The following is a 5,041-nucleotide window of genomic DNA, read 5'->3' on the forward strand; positions in this document are numbered from 1 at the left end:
TTTTTCCATGTTTTAAGGGTCCATTTCACCCATGGGTTATCAATGTTATTTATGTGGGTTTGTAAATTATCATCAGCTAAAATTGCCTGAACGGGAACGGACAGCACTTTTTCCTCAATGTTTTTCCATTGGGTAACGTAGGACCGCTCTCATTTGCGCTGCAATCTAATAATATCTGAGGTGCGGCAAGCCCCGTCCACCCTTCTGCTTAGCCAGCTGTAAAGTTTTGAGGCGAACCCTTTGTCTTTTACTTTGCCATATATATATCTAGATAGCATTTTATCCCACTCGTTGAATTGATTTAGGTTAATCTCTATTGGCAGGGTTTGAAATAGATGTAAAAATCTTGGCAATATATTCATTTTGATAGTCAATTCTTGAGCTGAGTCTAAAGAAAGGAATTAAGTTCCATCTTGCTTTGTCATCTTTAATTTTTGTATGTAGGGGTAGATAATTCTGTTCAAATAATTTTGTAAGGTCTTTTGGTATGTTGATGCCTAGGTATTTAAAAGACTCTGTTTGCTATGCCAGGGGGTAGTTACTTTTTATTTCTTCTGGTGGGCTCTAATTATATGAAAGTAGCTGAGTTTTGCCTATATTGATTTTGTACTCTGATAATTGGCTGTATCGTTCAATCGATTGCATCAATTTAGGTAAAGAATACGTCGGGTGTCCAAGGTAGACCAAGATGTTGTCCGCGTAACAGGCCAATTTATATTCCACCCCTTTAATAGGGATTCCCTTGATGTCTTTGTTTTGTCTAATGCGTCGAGCTAGTGGTTCCAGATATAGTGCAAAGAGTAACGGTGACCACGTGCAGCCCTGTCCGGTACCCCTTTCTAGCGTAAAACTGTTTGATAAGTATCCATTGATCTCAATCCTAGCGGTAGGTTTGTCGTATAGTGCCTGTATAGTTTTAATAGTTGTATCGTGGAAGCCAAATTTATATAGTACCCTGTAGAGAAAAATCCAATTAACCAAATCAAAGGCTGTTACGACCCGACAGGGCAAAACTAAGTCTAGGGGAATTCAGGGAAGTAACAATTAAAGAAAAGACCCAAAAACAAAGGGATTAACAAAGGACCGACTGCAAGTGCAGGGATTTATTCAAAAACACAAGTTGAACAACGTAAAGTAAAGGCTTCCTCAAACGTCACGATGAGTGCCAGGAACAATCACACGCCACACGCGAAGAACCACTCTCTCCGGGAACACACCACCACGCACCACGAACCACTTGCTGCGGGATCACACACACCACTGAGACACCCGGTAGGCAGTTATAGCCTACTGGCGTTGATCAGTCAATCAGCTGATTGAGGGAGGAGAGAGAAAGGGTGGTACCTGCAATCAAAGCAGAAGACAGCAAGACACACACCCACTACGGCATGTAACAAAGGCTTTTTCAGCGTCTAAGCTTATCACAATGGCTTTGATTTTATTTTTTTGTATATGGTCCATAATATGTAGCGTCTTTCGTATATTGTCTTGGGTTTGGCGTTTCTATATGAAACCCGTCTGATCGTTATGTATTAATATTGGTAGAAACTCTTCTAATTGTTTGGCCACGATGGACGTAAGTAGTTTATAGTCCACATTAAGAACAAAAATTGGCCTAGAAGATCCACAATCTAATATATCTTTGCCTTTTGGTATGGCTGAGATGATTGCCTCCTTCCAGCTAGGTGGTGTTTGTGCCTTGTTTAAAACCCAATTCAATGTGGGAAGTAGAATGGGTATTAGTTCTTTTTTAAAATCTTTATACCACTCTGATGTGTAACCATCGGATCCTGGTGACTTGCTTAATTTAAGCCTACTAATTGCAGCTTTTACTTGTTCTTAAGTTATGTCTGCTGTCATTGTTTGGTTTTGTTCCTCATGTAGAGTGGGTCACTTGAGGTAATTTAACTAGGATTAATTTCGCTCTGCTTAACGAAACTGGATCGGACTCAGGTGTGAACAAGTGACATGCCCCTGAAACCACAGCCTTTTGTAATTTGCAAATAGGAGTGGCACCTGCACCTATTTCAACAGGCATTCTGCGCTGTAGCGTCAGCGGAAGCGTCAGCCCTCCTGGTGTGAAGACCGACTTGGGTAAAGACCAGCGAGTCTACCTGCGCGAGTCCACCGAGGAGGACAAAACTATCCTCCATCTGTCCTACCTATATCACCATGGGTTTCCAGAAGATCGCTGTAGTTTCGACTGCACTGCAGCCACTGGAACATTTTACACCCACCAAAACCTTCTCTGTTGGCCTATGGAACTGCCAATCTGCTGTCAACAAGGTGGACTTTCCCAGCTTATGCCAGCAGTCTATCCCTGGACCTACTGGCCCTCACCGAAACCTGGCTTAAAACAGAAAACACCGCCACTCACTCCTTCTCCCATACCCCCCATCTTTCCAAGCAAAGAGAAGGAACTGGGGTCCTGGTTAACAACAAATGGAACTATGCTCCCCTGCTCCTCAACACCATTTGAACACCATGCAATCAAAGTCATAGCTCCACTCAAATGCTCAGTGATCGTCATCTACCGTCCTCCTGGACCTCTGGGTGACTTCGTCAATGAGTTAGACACACTACTGTCCTCAGTCCCTGAACTTGAGTGCCCGCTGCTGGTCCTCGGTGATTTCAACATCCATCTAGGCAAAGCTAACGCCACAGACTTTCTATCCCTCATCAACTCATTCAACATGCAACTAGTCAGTACTCCCCGAAGTCACAAAAACAGCAATCAACTGGAGCTCATCCTTACCAAAAACTGCAAAACTGATGACATAATGGTCACACCATTACATACCTCAGACCACTTCTTCATCCACTTCATGGTTTCCCTCCCAGAACTACCTACCACCCCTCAACCCATGACCACCTCTCGACACAATCTCCACAACTTGTCTGCCACCCACTTCACCTCAGTCATCGCTACTGCCCTTCCCCCTCCCAACAATTTCTCTCCACTAGATGTCAATGCAATCCTTCAACTTATCGGCTGCCTTCAATACAGTCAATCACAACATACTCCTAACCACACTCGCTAACATGGGCATTACAGGCTCTGCCCACTCCTGGCTCAAGTCCTACCTCGCTGGACGCTCCTTTAATGTGTCTTGGCAAGGTCGTCTGTCATCAACTCATACCCTCTCCACAGGGGTGCCGCAGGGGTCGGTGCCAGGTCCCCTTCTGTTTGACATGTACACCACCTCGCTGTCCCATGTTATCCGCTCACACGGCTTCTCCTACCACTGCTATGCCGATGACACACAGCTATACCTGTCGTTCCAGCCGGACGACACCACGGTCTCCGCACGCATCTCCGCCTGTCTCTCTGATCTGTCGACTTGGATGAAAGACAACCATCTCCAGCTTAATCTGTCAAAAACCGAACTCCTGGTCATCCCTGCCCATGAGTCAATCTGCCATGACTTCAACCTGAAGATTGGTACTGTCACTATTACCCCTAACCATGCTGCTAAAAACCTGGGCGTGGTACTAGATGATCGTCTTTCTCTCTCTGAACACATTTCCTCCATAGCAAGGTCATGTCACTATGCATTGTACAATATTAGAAAAATCAGACCATACCTGACCCAATATGCCACTCAGCTCCTGATTCAAGCTACAGTCAGCTGCCGCCTCAATTATTGCAACTCGCTCTTGGCTGGCCTACCTGCTTGCACGATCAAACCTTTGCAAATGGTCCAGAATGCCGCAGCGCGACTGGTTTTCAATCGACCTAAAAGGTCACGTCCCCACTCTTCAGCGACCTGCACTGGCTGCCTGTAGCTGCCAGAATTAAACACAAAGCTCTGACGCTAGCCTACAAAACCACCTCAGGATCTGCCCCTGCCTATCTCAGCGTCTTACTAAAGGCTCACGTCCCGACCAGGGCGCTACGCTCCGCTCATACAAACCGTCTAGTTGTACCCTCGCCTCCCGCAAAGCGAGGTCACTCTAAACTCTTCTCTGTGGTCGTCCCCAAATGGTGGAATGACCTACCGACGGCTACTAGAACAGCAACATCCCTTTCTACCTTTAAAAAACTTCTAAAAACCTTTCTGTTTCGAGAATGCTTCCCTGCCTAACAAAACTAACAACTATTCTGTGCTCCTTTACACCTTTCTCAAGTTATGTCCTCCTCTGTAAGTCGCTTTGGATAAAAGCGTCTGCTAAATGCAGTGTAATGGAATGGAATGTACTATCTTCATTATTGCCACATTTAGCCTACGTGTGTGTTGTCACTGGGTCTGCATGAGTCAACGTCGTGGCTCACATGTGTGTCAAACTGTGTGTGGCAATCTGAATGTGGGAATGTTATGAAGACAGGAGCTGAACTGTTTCAAATGCCAACTCGAAGAAGAAACCAGAGGGGAAAAATCCTGAGTTGTGTTTGGATCATCATCACTGTTAGTCTGTACAGGCTGAAGTCATCCAACAGTTTTAACTGTCTAGAAGCAATGAAGTATTATAACTAAGTACATTTACTGAGTTTATTTACAAGTACACTTTGAGATACTTGTTTTTTTTTGGCTACATTCCAGGACAGCCTACATTTTACTACACTACATTTTTATGACAGCTATTTTGCATATTAAGATTTTATATACAATACATATCAGGCGGCACAGCGGTGCACTGGTTATAAAGCGAGAAGGTTTCCGGTTTGAACCCCGACTTGGTCTTCCTGTGTGGAGTTTGCATGTTCTCACCGGGTACGCCGTCTTCCTCCCACAGTCCAAAGACGCGCAGGGCAATCAGTGACTCTGAACTGCCCGTATGGATCGGGCAACCTGTCCGGGATGTACAAGGATAAGCGGTGACAGAAAATGAATGGACGGATGAGCATCTCATCTCATAAAAATGATGCATGGTTCCAGATTAAACTACCCAACAGTTTATAGCACTGAATGGAGTCATTCTTTTGCACAGTGAACACTTTTACTTTGATAATATTTTGAATGCAGGACTTTTAAATTGTTGTATTGATACTATTAGTAGTAAAGGATTCAAATGCTTCTCCCAACACTCTTCTAAAGCACTG

Source organism: Larimichthys crocea, chromosome XVI, assembly GCF_000972845.2.
Source record: "Larimichthys crocea isolate SSNF chromosome XVI, L_crocea_2.0, whole genome shotgun sequence".
Taxonomy (NCBI): Eukaryota; Metazoa; Chordata; class Actinopteri; family Sciaenidae; genus Larimichthys; species Larimichthys crocea.